Source organism: Peromyscus maniculatus, chromosome 5 (genome assembly GCF_049852395.1).
Source record: "Peromyscus maniculatus bairdii isolate BWxNUB_F1_BW_parent chromosome 5, HU_Pman_BW_mat_3.1, whole genome shotgun sequence".
NCBI classification, from domain to species: domain Eukaryota; kingdom Metazoa; phylum Chordata; class Mammalia; order Rodentia; family Cricetidae; genus Peromyscus; species Peromyscus maniculatus.
Window position 1 is genome coordinate 135,008,627 of NC_134856.1, and position 15,418 is coordinate 135,024,044.

The following is a 15,418-nucleotide window of genomic DNA, read 5'->3' on the forward strand; positions in this document are numbered from 1 at the left end:
GGTTGAAAAGTTCCTGCATGACCTTCCTCATCCTTCCAATTTAAAAGTAGCTTGCTCTGTAATGGTGTCTGAGCTGTGCCAATACCTTGTAGGTGAGAGGTAGAATTTTTAAGGGGCCAATTGGGATCTCAGGATTCTTGTGAAATTATAGATATATCCAGTACCAGAATCCAATAATCTTCCAATCCCAATCCCATATAATTTTATTTTTAATTTAGGCTGTTTATCATTGATAACTGACTGTCAAAACACCTTTTTCCCTGTACTTTCAAAGCCTCCAGTTATACATATCGGCGCCATTTTGAATTTAAAATATGAAAGCAATAATAATTGAGCAATTCTATCACCAGCTTCTGTTTCCATGGTCCTTTTTACATATGCCAATTATAAAAGCATTAAATATAATCTCTATAGGATTTGAAAAGGTAAACTTTAGGTAATACTCTTGAGTATTTTTATAAAATCTTAAAAAGAAGATTCTTTTTTTATAGATTTTAAGTAACACATTAATGTAAATAACCAATTATTAACAATGTGGACCACATAATTTACCTGTATTTTATTTACTGGAAAAATAATTTTGTAACCTCTTTATCAGGAAGAGATTATTATTTATGGGTTTATCTTAGCAACATTATTTAATAAGCTGATAACCCAATTAATTTTAGGTATTATATTTTTATAGAATTAAATCAAGAATTTCTAGACTCAACTTAAATTACAGAGCCAAATTTTCAGTAATGATCAACAGACAAGAGCACATCTAATATAGTTCAAAATTATGAATCCTGTTCCTTTAGTTTATCTACCATGAAAATCCAAACATTCATCCAAACATGTATTAAGACAATCAAAAGAACAGAACATCCTTTATTCAAACAGCATTGACTTAGCATTCAATGTTCTGACCGAAACCATTTTTCACCAGAAGTTAGGCCCATTTAAACTTTTAGTGCTAGTCCCTTCCCAGCCTCAGCTCACTGACTCACCAGTGCTCAGGCTCTATTGCCAGCGCCTGCCTGGGCCGCACTCCATCACGGCTCTGCCTCCCACCGGCGCATACCTGTCCGCCCGCTGCTTTGGGCTATCTCGTGCACGCCTTTGCCTTTGTCCGCCACAGCCGCTGGGTGTGCCGGCACACACAAACTCACACTTAAACTTCCTACTCCCATGAAGGGACTACCTAATAACGAGTTATTCCCACTATAAGGGAAAAACAGAAAAACATTTCCCACGAAGGGATCCTAAATATTGAATTATTCCCACTCTGAGGGAAAAAATAAAAAACATTTGAGCCAAAATTAAGCAAACAGATAGCAAAACTTTAAGCTCTGGGCTTGCCTGCTGTTCAGCCAGCAGCAATGAGGCCTACCTGCCGATTCTTTGTAATTCAGATGCTGCCGCTCTGCACTGGCAGAGAGAGCTCAGAGTTTCAGCTATCCTGAAAACTCTACAACTGGAAAAAGTCTTTACATTCTCCATTACCACTGGGAAGAGGCTTCTCTCTTTCCTTCATCCTTCCTCTACAAGGCCCCAATCTTTAGGCCTAGTTTCAAAAAATTTTCCCCTTTTTACCGGGAAATTCTTTCTTCTTGATTAAAATTTTTTCTCCCTTTTTTAACAGGAAACTTCCTTTCCTTCCCTCTTCTCTATTGGGAAGATTTCCTTTTTCATTTAAAATCTTTAGCTGTCTTGCCCTTACTTAACTTTGGTGCCTTCCTGCTTCAACAGTCCAATTAACTGACTGTGAGCTAATTGCACCCATTTCAATCCACTCTTACCTGTAAAATGCCGGCCGGCCTTCCAAGAGTGTCCGTCAGCTGGTCCTTCTTTCTCAGATCTCGGTGGGAACCTCCATTTGTAGCGGTAACGCCCGCATTACCGATAACCGTTCACCATGTCCGAGCAAAGGGCTGCGGATTAAAAAATAGAGACAAGAGACAGCGGGTCATTCGTACGATTGGATGTCGAATGCTGTTTATTGAAAGAGGGAAGAAACCTTAAATACATACAGGCTTACAGCACAAATGGAGGAACCCCCGGAGGGCAGAAGTTCGCTACCAGTGGTCTACATTCCAGACCCAATGTTCTACATTCTAGCATCTAAGTAGTTAACGCCCAAAATGCAGGATACACAACAAGGAACTTCCCTTAAGCATTCAGAAGGGTGGATACCGGCAGGGAATCTGAATAGGGAGGACACAAGGAACTTCCCTTAAGCATTCAGAAGGGTGGATACCGGCAGGGAATCTGAATAGGGAGGACACAAGGAACTTCCCTTAAGCATTCAGAAGGGTGGATACCGGCAGGGAATCTGAATAGGGAGGACATCTAATCAAGGTCAAGCAAGCAAGGCCGCAGCCACTCCCAGTCGGGGGCCAGGGCCCATGGCGCCCACACTCTTCCTTCTTAGCACTCCAGCTGCTCAAGCATTCACTGTACAGCAGCCATGCCTCTATAAGTCACAAGCACTGGATTACTAGGAAGCTGTGTCCAATTTTTGTGGTTTTTTTCTTTCAAGATTTCTTAGGCCCTATTTGGAAATAAGTGCCTGGAGGTTGGACTGGGCACCATATGTAAGGAGTCTTTTTCTGTCCCACCAGCCAGCTCCCAAATAATGACACAGAGACTTCTTATTATGAAAGCTCGGCCTTAGCTTAGGCTTGTCCCACTATCTCTTATAACTTAAATTAACCTGCTTCTATTAATCTATGTTTTGCCCTGTGGCTTTTTACCTTTCTTTCATTCTGTATGTCTGATTCTCACCCCATGTCTCATTGGCATCTCCTCTCTTCTTCCCCAAGTCCTCTCTGTCAGGAAGTCCTGCCTATATCTCCTGTCTAGCTATTGACCATTCGGCTTTTTATTACACCAATCACAGTAATATATTTTCACACAGTGTACAAATACAACAGAAGCAAGGTCCCAGGGGTGGGACAGCGTGCTTAGACTGTCCATCTACTAACCACCTGACCCTCAAGTGTCCTTACTTCTAAAACATCAAAGAGGCAAACACTCAAAGCACAGTGAGTAAATGAAGAACTGATTGGAGAATCACTGGGAGATCTTTCCTAATCTAGTACATTTCTATTATATGTAAAGCAAAATTAATGTTTAGGGTCTGAAAAAGAAGACTGAAAGTTATAGAAAGTAAGATCCACGATACAAAAACATTTGGCTGGTAATAGTTCTGTTCTCTTCTTATGGCCTTTACTCCACCCACATAGGTCAAGACAAAAAGTCACCTCCCTGCAAAGAATGTCTTCTCTGACTCTAAGTTACAAAAGCCTAGTCCCATGGATGATCAAGTTTGACCCCATTTACCAGAGCTACTTTTGAGCACTCACTAGACTCTAGAGATGCTCACCCAAGGAAGAAGACATATTTACCATTTATCAGAGTTCATCTGGGGCACCTACTAGATTCTAGAGACTCCAGTCCAGGGAAGAAGACACATGTGTGTATTCCTAGCCTCACCTGGATCCCTACACATCCTGCCTCTGCCCTTCATTAGCATTAGAAGCATGTGTTCAGCTAAACCCTGCTGCAAGCAATCTGTTTTCAATAAATTCTGGGGCAACTTTACAGCCTCCTGTTCTAGTCCCTTCCAAGTTTAGATATATACGGCTGGTAAAGAAGTAATTCACCTCCTTCCCCTGAACATTTCTTGACACTTTTGGACTGTCCATCTCTCAGGGGTTTACTCAGTAGATTCTCTTCTGCATATGGCAGGTGGGAGCTGGGGTCCTATTGTAAGACCAAGAAGGACTTACAAGGTCCTGCCAGGACTAGACTTTAGTCTGTCCTTTAAAGCTAAAGATAGAGTCCCAACAGCCTTCCCATCTAGCAACCTGATCAGTGCCATCCAAAAGTAGAAACATAAAAGAAGGCAGAAGTGGAGGAACGGAACAAAGTGGGGAGGGGCAGGAAATGCCCCCAGAGTCAATCAATCATCCTGGGAGAATATTTGCACATAGTGTCAAGAAGTGGAGTGGCCTAAGCAGGGCACTGTAGGTCCTTACCTTTCACAACAAACCAGTCACTGCTGAACTCTGCCAAGGGTGCCAGAGGGAAGGTACCAGAGAACACAGCGGAAACTTCCAGGTCAGCTTCTACACAGGAGCCAGGCACAGGGCTTGGTCTCCTGACAGCAGTTCTCTCCTTCATTCCCAGTGTGAGAGTGGAATCAGGATCCTCCCCAAATATTCCCAGCATTCCTATCAAGTAGAAGGTCTGATGTTGTCTTATTGCCACAGTAAAGGATTGGGGCAAGAAGAAGTGCGAGTTATGGAGAAGGTCCATTCTGGGAATGTTGCTATTCTTCTGTCGGCTTAAATCCTGTCTTCCAAGGACTGTAAGAAAACCCAGCCCACACACTGGATGCTTAGTAAGTACTTGCTGATGGAAGGAAAGCAGAAAGCCCCGGTCTTGGGTCATGTTTTACCCCTTATGTTGCAGCAGCTTGTGAACCATGTGGACTTCGCGTCTGTAACAACAGAACCACTTTTCAAAGGCGACCACTGCCCATCTGCTCCTTACAGCCTTTGTGTCTTAGATGAAAAGGCCTCAAAATATTCTTTGCAGGAACTGCAGCTAATAAACCCTTAAGACGTGCTACAATTGTCAGCCTGCTGAGGAATCGAATGTTCAAAGTGTCTAGCTTTTTAAATGGTTTATGTTTTGTTTCTGGATAGCATACCAAGTGATGAATTCCATTGTGGCATTTTTCAGACACATATCACTGCACCTTGTTTTCAGTTGCCTCCTTCTGCTCTCCACAGCCCCCACCCAGCACCCTTGCTGGTCACCTTCCTCCTATCAGATAACCCCTCATGCTTTTTATGATACGTACACCCCATTATTCTCTTGTCTCCCACCTTTAGATCTCTCCTTCCCTTCTCCCACTCCCCTTTCTACTTTTATACCCTCTCACAACACACACATGTGCACATGCATTTTTTTAAAAAATGTTTATTTGCCATATTTTATGTGTGTGTGCCTGAGTGTATGTATACGCACCACATGTATGCATAGGCCCATGGAGGTCAGAATAACAGGGCATCAGATCCCATGGGACTGGTGTTACAGATGACTGTGAGTCTCCATAAGGATGCTGAGAACCAAATCCAGATCCTCTACAAAAGGAGGCAATGCTCTTATCTGCTGAGCCATCTCTCCAGCATGTAAATTTTACTCTGGATTCTGTATATGGGAGAAAATATGTGATGTCTTTTTTAGTCTAGCTTATTCAGCTTAGCACAAGGCTCTCCAGTTCCATCTACTTTTCTACCAGTGTTACACTCCATTAGTCTTTACAGATGAATGAACCTCCACTGTATGTATGCACTACATTTTCTTTTTCCATTTGCCTGTTGATGGGCATCTAGGCTGGTTCCATATCTTAGCTACTGTGAACAGGGAAGCAATAAAACCTCATCCTCAAGTGTCTCTGTGGTATGCTGCCTTAGAGTCCTTCATGCACACACACAGGTGTGGTGTAGCTGGGCACTATGGTAATGCACAAGTGTGGTGATATATTGTGTATCAAATAAAGCTTGCCTGAAGATCAAAGGACAGAGCCAGCCACTAGATTAGACACAGAGGCCAGGCAGTGGTGGCACACACCTTTAATCCTAGCACTCGGGGGGCAGAGATCCATTTGGATCTCTATGAATTCAAAGCCACCCTGGACTACATGAGATTGACTCAGTCTAGGAGAGAAACAGAGCCAGACAGTGGTGGCACACACCTTTAATCCCAGCACTTGAGTTCTCATGCCTTTGCTTGGGAAGTCACATGTCTTTAATCCCAGCACTAAGAAGGAAGTGATATGGTGGGCAGAGAAAGGTACATAAGGAGTGAGTAAGACAGGAACTAAGGCTTTTCCACAGAAGCGTCCCTTTCAGCTGAGGCTCTTTCAGGCTGAAGAGCCGGTGAGGTCAGAGGTGGTGGCTGTGGCTTGCTCTGCTTCTTTGATCTTTCAGTTTTCACCCCGATATCAGGCTCTGGGTTTTATTATAACACCTGGTGAACAACACATAAGGAATCTCCATACTGGTTGATATTGTGCCTGGTCTAATCTGCATTCCCTCCGGCAGTGTACAAGCATTCCTTTCTCTCCACATACTCACCAGCATTTGCTATTGTTTGTTTTCTTTCTTTTTTGGTGGCTCCTTTTCTGTTTGATGTAGAATCTCATGCTATGGGATAATGTTTGTGTACACTGGTTTAACAAAATGCTGTTTGGCCAGTACCCGGGCAGGAAGTATAGGCGGGATAAGCAAAGAAGAAGAATTTTGGGAAGAGGAAGGCTGAGTGAAGAGACACCAGCCTGCCGTCCAGGGAGCAGCATGTAGTGACACACAGGTAAAGCCACAGAACACATGGCAACATATAGATTAACAGAAATGGGCTGAATTTAAGTGTAAGAGCTAGTCAGTGGTAGGCCTGAGCTAATGGCTGAGCAGTTTTAATTAATAAAAGCCTCTGTGTGTTTACTTGGATTAGAGCAGCTGCAGACCAGGTGGGACACAGGAAAACTTCAGCTACAATCTCATGTATCCCTAATTTGCCTTTTACTATTAGCTGAAGATGACCTTGAACTTAGGATCCTCATCACCTTTTTAGTGTTTGGATTACAGATGAACCTATGCTCAGTTAATGTGGTGCTGGGGGTGGAACTCAGGGCTACATGCACACTAGGCAAGTACTCTATTAACTGAGCTACACTCCCAGCCCTTTGTCCCACAGTGTATCACCTAGGCTGGCCTAGAAATCATTTTGTATTCTAGCCCTGCCTTAGAATCATGGTAACACCCCTACTTTAACATCCCCAGTGCTAGGATTATAAGTGAACATCTGTTTTATTCATGAAAGCCGTTCTGACCAGAGAAGATGGGATTGCAATGTAGTTTTAATGTTCATTTCCTTGTTAGCTAAAGATGTTGAGCAGTTTCAAGTAGTTATTGACTGTTGGTATTTCTTCCTTTGAGAGCGGTCCGTATTGTCCATCAGCCTGTGTTGGGATGCATTTTGGAGTCTTATAGATTCTAGAGATTAGCCCCCTGCTGGCTTTGTAGCCGGCAGAGATTTTCTTCTGTCCTGCGGAGAGTCTCCTGGCTCTGTTGGCTGTTCCTTTGCTGCACAGCAGCTTTTTAATTTCCTGCAGTCCTATGTGTCAGTTATTGGAACGGTGTCCTGTCCTGCCGGAGTCCTTCGGAAAGTCCTCACCTATGCCTAGTGTTCCCCTCTAGTGGAGAACCCATCTACGTAGAAGAAAGCCACAGGGGTAGCTCAATGGTACAGTGCTTCCCAGAATGAACCAGTTTTAAGCATGCCCAGGACCCACATGATAGGTGAAGAGAACTGTCTTCTGAACCCCCTGACTCCCCTGCCTCCACCTCCACCTTCACACTCACAGAGTGACAAGCATACACACATCCATGTACTAATGAAAAAAAAGTAAAAAAATATATTTTAAAAAACAACCCCCAAATTTGACATAGTGGGTCAGAGTCCCTCCTCCTCCATTTACCCCATCTAAACCTCAGTTTCCCGATCTGCCAAATGAAGTCAAGTATTGGAAATGAGGTGTTGGGGAAAGGAAGTGAGCTGATGAACCCAGGCATTCAAAGCCAGTGGCAGTTCTCAGTGGGTGAGCCTCAGAAAAGCCTAGCTCCATCTGAAGATGCATTTACGGCGGTAAAAATAGTCCCTGTTCACGAGAGCTTGCTGTGCATCTGCCACTTTGCATATAATTATCTCATTTAATGTCACCCTCATCATAATTCTGAGGGGTGGGAGCTGCCATCTCTGTTTTAATCATGAAGGAAATGGCGTTGAAAGGTAGTGGCACGCTTGCCCAGGGCCTCAGAGCCCAGCCAGGATTCTAACAAGACCTGGAAATGCCAGAGCCCCCAGAGGTCACGGGGAGATGGGCTCTGGGTGTGGCCGGGAAGCTCCAGTCGTGAGGATTCAAGCCTGGGGCATCCTCTTTCTAAGAAGTGAACAGGAAGCTGCCTGAGTGTGAGAAGGGAAGATGGCGCCTTTTCACTTATTTACTGTGCGTGTTTGAAGGGTTTTAAGCTACTGGGTGGAAGATGGATTAAAGTGGTCCCAATCTTGGGGCCAGGCAGCCAGGCCAGTTATAGACCAGCTGTGGGATGCTACATGGCCAAGGATGAAGCATGGCTCATGTGCTTGGTCCTGGAAGAGGCAGGCAACTGGAAGTTAGGTCTGCACCTCTGGTTTAGGTTTCAGAAGCTAAAGCTGAGAAATGGTTTGCCCAGTCACACAGCCCCAAACGACTGACGTCGGGTCTTGAACCCTAGCTCTGTGTTTCTGAAGCATGTGACTTCTCCAAGAAAAGCGTAAAGTACCAGGGGCTGGACCTTCCACTGAAGTTGTCGACTGTTAGCTTGTCACTGCAAGAAGCTGCTGCAGAAGGGACGATTCTGCACCCTCTGCCTCTCTTTTCTATTCTGGGCATGGGCTGTGCAATTAGCATATACCTGAATGCATTTCCCACTTTTTTTTTTCTGGTATTTCAGGACAGGGTTTCTCTGTGTATCCCTGGTTGTCCTGGAAGAAGCTCTGTAGACCAGGTTGGCCTCAGATTCACCTTCCTCTGCCTCCCGAGTGCCAGGAGTAACGTGTGCCACCACGCCTGGCTTAGTGTTTTTCACTTTTAGCAGGAGGTGCTACAGGACCAGAAGGGCTAGCCACCTTCCCCCTTCTCCAGGTGCTGCCCAGGCTGCCCTCTGCTTGAAGGCCGCCTTCTCTTTGCTCTCCAGGACATCGCAGGCTAAGAGCTCCCTGGTCTCTTCCCAGTGCGTGCTGCTTCTGACTGTGAGCCACTAAGTTCTGAGGCGATTTGTTCCTCAGTGGCAGCTAGCTAGAGCCTGGGATCTGTCAGACTAACCAGCCTTCATTTCCTGGGACAATGTGTGTCACCATCTGTGTCAACGAAACAGATGGAGAGATGGACAGGCCACTACAATGTTTATCATCTGCCAGAAGTTTATATCAGGAGTGTCCCCTCAAGCTGCATGCTACCTACCGCTCTGGTCAGCTGTCACAGTACTTCCAGGAGACCCGGAGATGCTCATGATCCTGGACTCGAGTCTTGTGTGTCGCCATGACTGCCCCTCACTGTGGGGAGCTGATTAAATCGTTCCTGGCCTTGAGAACTAACTGTGCCAAGCTGCCTCCAGGTTTCAAGACAGAAAGGAAAAAATAGCTCAGTCCTTGTCCCCCAGGAGCATTTGAACTCAAACATGTTCATAAATAACAGCCTGTCCCAGCAGGGGGTCGCCATTCAAGCCAGAGCACGGGGCAGATTCCCAGCCTACACCTGTGAGTTGGGAGGCAGCAGGAGGATCTTTGTGGTGACCCCCCCCCCAGAGCCCCAGTGAGGGGCCAGGCGGGGCAACGGGCGGCAGGCAGATGTAGGCAGACTGCCTTATGACTGGCCTCGCTGAGGTTTTCCCCAGCTCCCGCCTCCTTTCTGAGATCCCGCGTGACCCGAGGTTAATTAGCTCCCCTGTAGCCCTCACTCCATTCCAGACCATTCTTCACTCACCCCGTCCCTCATCAGGCACCAAGCAGCCAGCTCCACGCCATGCCATCCACCACACCCTACCGTGACAGTAGATTTCTCAGAGCAGTTCACACCATGTGAACCACCTTATTTTCACATCTTTTATTTATTTCCCAATGGGAATGCAAGCTGCATGAGAGCCTGGAATAGAGCTGTACACAAAACCAGACTCAGAGCACCAGTGGTACTTGTGGAATGGACACGACATTAATACAGACGGGTTGTGTTTGTGGGAGGCACAAAAGCAGACCTAGAGCTTGGGCCTCCGCATCTGTACTGGGAATTTCCCAGCCTCTCATTCCCTTCTCCCCATGATCCTGCAATGTGGCTGCCAATGCCCCATGGGACAGATGAGGAAGTGGAGGTCCAGGGAGCCCAGGGAATGGCTGGCCCATGCCTCTCAGCTGCCAGGAAAGACCAGTCAACTCAAAGTCCCTGCTGCTCTCTGCAAGGGGCCCTGGGACACAGGAAACAAGGGGAACCAGAATTGCAAGCCTCCGGAGTCCTGAAAAAAGTCCCCAGCCTGTTTGAATATTCAGAATAATCAGGTCTCTGCCCATACCATGCCAAAAGTCTCTGCCCCTGATAGATGGAGACAAGTTCTGGGAAAGGGTCCAACCCTGGGCCTGAAAGACCCCGGGCAGCAGTGGGAAGGGACAGGGAGACTCACTTGGCTTTTAGGAAGGTCCCCAAGAGCTGCATTAGCAAGCGACAGGATCAAGGGCTTGGGTTGGGGTGGGAGTTTGCCACCTGAAAGTGATGGGGAAGATTTGTCCAAGGGCAGACTCGGCCTTCCTTCTGGCCATACAGGATCCTCAGAGTACCTCTCTTAACTGGCACCCTCCTGCTGCCAGAGGATGCCACAAGGAGACCCATTGCCTGCTAACATGGGTCCTGGCACAATAATTTCCTGGGGACCAGAGGCCTTTGAAAGCTTCACCCTTTGCCAGAGCAACCTGTGCTCACCACCTCCCCTGCTAGCTTAGAGTCCTGACAGCATCTTCCCCGTGACCGCCAGAGCAGAAAGAGGCAGAAGGTGTCAGTGGCCATCACTGGACTGAGTCCTACCACAGCCCTGGGTGTGGGGAACAAAGGGTCACCACCCCTTGGGTGGCCTGTGGGTCTGACTCTGAGTTTTTCTGGACTTGGTCCTCAGCTATTCTATCCTGCTGCACTCTCTCCATCAGAGGAAAAGCTATGGGGACCACGGAGCCAGCAGGGCACATGGCGGCTCCTGCTGCCAGGAGAAAAGGTGTTTTGCTTTGAGATGGGATTTCATTGTGTTAAACAGGCTGGCTCGAACTCCTGAACTAAAGCCTGCTCCAGCCTCACAACTACCCAGCACACCAAAATGGAAAAAAGTTCTTTTGAATAGTAGCTGCCCATCATTTCAGTAGAGGGCCACAGAGGGGCACAGCAGTGACTGTCACCACAGTGTATCAGGGGGCAAAAGAATCCCAGGGGGCAACCTTGTCCTTTACTGCCTCAGTATTACCAGATATCCACTCTCTGCTGATGCTGCCTTCTGGGCTCACAGAAAAATGGTTCTAGTCATCATATGGTGGCTGTCACCAGCACATGGTCCATGTCATTGGGAACAAGAGAGAAGGAGTCTTTCTGCTGGGGACCTAACTGGAAAAGTCAACACAGCTATGTTCTAATAATTCAGGGTCCTGAAGGAACCAAATGTGAACAAAGAAACCCAGGGAATGATGGGGAGCACCGGTGGTGGGGAGCACTAGTGGTGGGGAGCACCGGTGGTGGGGAGCACTAGTGGTGGGGAGCACCCGTGGTGGGGAGCACTAGTGGTGGAAAGCACTGGTTGTGGGGAGCACCCGTGGTGGGGAGCACTAGTGGTGGAAAGCACTGGTTGTGGGGAGCACCAGCAGTGGGGAGCACCCATGGTAGAGAGCACTAGCAGTGGGGAGACTGATGGTGAAGAGAACTAATGTTTGAGCAACACAAGCTGGAACCAGAGCTGATCCTGCCCCAGAGAGTTAAACTGAGCAGGGAGAACAGAAGATCTGGCATTTAGGACCAGCAGAGGCCAGCTCAGGCTTGTGAGTACCCATGGCCTCACTCGAGTCCCCCAGGATCTGACCCAGACATTCAGCCGCCGTTTTCCTATTGCTGGACCCTCCTGTCCCCATGTCCACTCTCAAATTCTCCCGTATGCAGTACCAGAGCCTTTCAACTCTGCTCCTTTTATGGGTCGTCCAGATATCCCCTGAGATGTTCACTGGCACAGGCTCTGACCCACTGTTCCAGGAAGGTGGGGCCAAGTCACAACCTCTTGATTCCTTGCTCGTGGAAATTTTTTTAAAAAAATGTACTCATTTGGTTTTTCTCCCCTTTGGTTTTGAAAACTGCTGGCATTTACCCTCCCTGTAAGGATGGGTCAACATCCTGTATGCCTAACTGATTCATGTTTTCAGAAGGGGAAACTGAGTCTCCCAAGGGTGTCTCAGACAGACAGATAGGCAGGTGCACGCACTCGTACACACACACACACACACACACACACACACACACACACACACCACTGGGTGGGGAGGATCAACTCAAAGATACAATCTGGCTGTCACATCTCTTAATCCCATCAAAGTGAGGGCCAATCAAGGTCAAAGGTTGCTGTGAATTGGCCTTCAGTGACTGGGATGAAGGACCCACTGTCTACCCAAGAGTCACTGGGCTCTGACTGTGTGGCAGACATCATTTTTATTTCCTGGGGAATTTGGCAAAGAAAGACAAAGACTTGGAGTTTAAATTCCAATGAAAAGGGCTGAACAGCAAACAGGTAAACAAAAGAACCAACAAGAACACAAAGGCAATCTGCCAGATTGTGGGAAAGACTATGAGAACAGAGGGACTGCTCATTAGAGAGGACAGTCAGGGGCTGGGCTGCGTAAGAAGAGCCCCGCTATATAAAGGGGTCTTCAGGCCAAGGAGGAGCAGCAGCAGCACCCGAGACAGGGACAAGCAAAGAGAAGAGCGGAGAGGCTGCAGCAGGGAGAAGAAGCCAAATGTTGTGAAACAAAGTTAGAGAGGCAGTGGGGGTGGGGTGGGGTGGGCAGGGGAGAGGCGGGAGGTGGGGGGGGGGCCAGGGGAGAGGCAGGAGGCGCAGCTCTTAAACAACTTTGTCCACAGGAAAGAGATAAGAAGTGGGAACACGTCACACAGGACCTGGATGGTTCTCCCCCTCCGAGAACAGGAGAGGGCTGTAACGCCTGAAGCCCTGGCTCCATGCAGTCCACTTCTGGGGCTGTCCCTGCCACTTTCCTACTGTAATGCCTGGTCTTCCTCCTTCACCTTACACCCAGCTCACTTCTGTTTTTCCTCTAGATATGAATACCAGCTTGCCCCGAGTGGCTCAAAGACCCTGAGGTCAGAAAGGAAATGAAACCTTGATACTAAGCACCTGGGGAGAAAGCAATGGGAAGGTGTTATCACCCACATAAATCTTCACAGGCTCCCAGGCAGCCCAAGTACGGCTGCTTCTGTTATGGCCACAAGGGGTCGCTGTTGAACACCAGTCTTGCACAACCCTGTGGACATCTGGCTACTGTGTCAGGCATCCTGACTAGTCAGACCCCTAGCCCCACCCTATCACTGGGGCCTCGGTATTCCCAGCTAGTCACCAGCTGCTCATCAGGGGGCACACTTCTATATCCATCTCTTCTTTCTCAAGGTACCACTAAAAAGAGTGGCTGATTCCATGAGACTTTTAGCTACATGGATGCAACTCACCCCTGAATTTGGACTCTTTTTCTTACTGATAGATCCTTCTTGATGGTCAGTACCAATCCCAGCCCATGAGCATACTAATGAAACTAAGTTCAAACACCAAAAGGCATGAATCCGGAGTTCTAAAACCCCAATTCCTAGAAATCTCTATTATATTTAGGTTTTATATCAAAATACACATCAGAAATGCTTACTTTTATGTGAAATTTTCAGGGCTCAAAAATACCTGTCAATTAAGAGAAAACAGTACTACTAAATCATTTAATTGATGTCGTATATAATCATACTCATATATGTATGTGTGCATATATGTACTTGTTCGTGTATATCTTTCCCAAAATTTGAAATAAAATTCCATTCTCTATTAATGACAAGAAAGAAAAAGTGAGTCTCATCAGCAGGCAGGCCATGGTGTTCCCATCTGTGCACAGACACAGCTCGATGTGTGCAGCATATGAACTGAGCCCAGCATCACTGCATCTGGGTTTCGAACGGCTGCTTTTTTAGGGATCACGCTGATGCCCTCCACTGAACTTCCCAGCTCTTTGATAACACCCACTGCAGAGCCTGTTTCTTAGTCCCACCTTAGGATCCACCAAGGCTTTTAAGAAACTCCCCCAATTCATCCTCCCTTACTGGCCCATCCTGTGGTCTGCAGCAAATGACATGAGCCTCCGGTCTACTCCAGAGTGTCCTTCTGATCTTCTAATGGTGGTTCTCAACAGTAGCTGGTCACGAGCATCTTCCCAGGTGACCATCGGAGGTATCAGGCTCTCCTCAGTGGTTGCCTAGCAATGCATTGTTTGGATGACAGCATCTCCCTTATCCCCCCACACACACACCCAGCCTTTTTTCCCAGTATTTCCAGTCATACATTCCTTTAGTACAATATCTCAACATCATTCTGTTTTACTTTACTATGTTTATTGGAACTATTGTTTTATTTTAACTACCTTTATTTTGGTCTTCTCCAGTGATCATCATTCGGGGTTCCGTCCTCCTCAACACACACACACACACACACACACACACACACACACACACACACACACACACAAAGGCTATCCTGGGCTGCCTTTAATGAATGGTGAACCAAACCAGATGAGGACCAGAAAGAAACTCTTCAGGAACACAAGAGTAAAACTGTAGACTGGATCTTTTTTCTGGTGCTTGGAAAAGTCAATAACAGGGCTGGGACAGGAGGTCATGGGAGTGAGCAAGGCGAAGCTGGCAGGCTGCCAGCAAGCCAGGAATCAGGGATTATGAAGAGCTCCCATAAAGTGGAGGCCAGCAACGCTGGAGGTCAGCAATCCACCTGGCCGAGCACTAACTCAACCCTGGGGCCAAACACTCCCTCCACACATGCCAGCAGTTCCAAGATGGAGTAAGCTGGGCTCAGGAAGGGAGGGAGGAGAGACCTGTCCAGCTCAATTGTGCCACAATCCAGAAGCCACAGAAGCTCTCTGTCCCAGGGACCCTGCTGGGAAACAGAACTCCAGGCCACCATCCAGACCTTAGTGTGGACTAGTCCCTCTGGATTAAGCTGTTCCTCAAACTGGAAGATGTTTTGGCCATTTGGACCCGGGCCACTGTGGAACCAGCCAGGGGGAGACTGTGCTTTTGCCCTGGCCAGTCCTGAGTCAGAATCGGAGTTCAGGGCAAGAGTTTTAAGACACCAGTATTAGACTCTAAATTAACCTGTAAACCCCATCTGCCCAAGGACCAGGTAACCTCCTGGGATTCTGGGAGTTGTAGTTCTTGAAAATAACAAGGCCTCATGGCAAAGTATGGTGGCCTGTGGGTTTTGTCCATAGAAGCCCTGACAACACAGATGGTAGTAGACCTGACCAAATTTCATCTTGGTCAGTATTTAACATTTTAATAAAAAGTTTCCTTTAATTTGACCAAAATGGTAGTACTGGTTTTTCTCTGGGTCATATAAGAGTTAACAACAACCAGGTTCCAAGGTTCAGATTCTGAAAAAGTTGTTGCAAAAAATTTAATCAGAAGAATCAGCTTGGCATGAATTTGGAAGCCTATTATTTTTCTTACACTTAAGAAAGGAACCACCCTCCA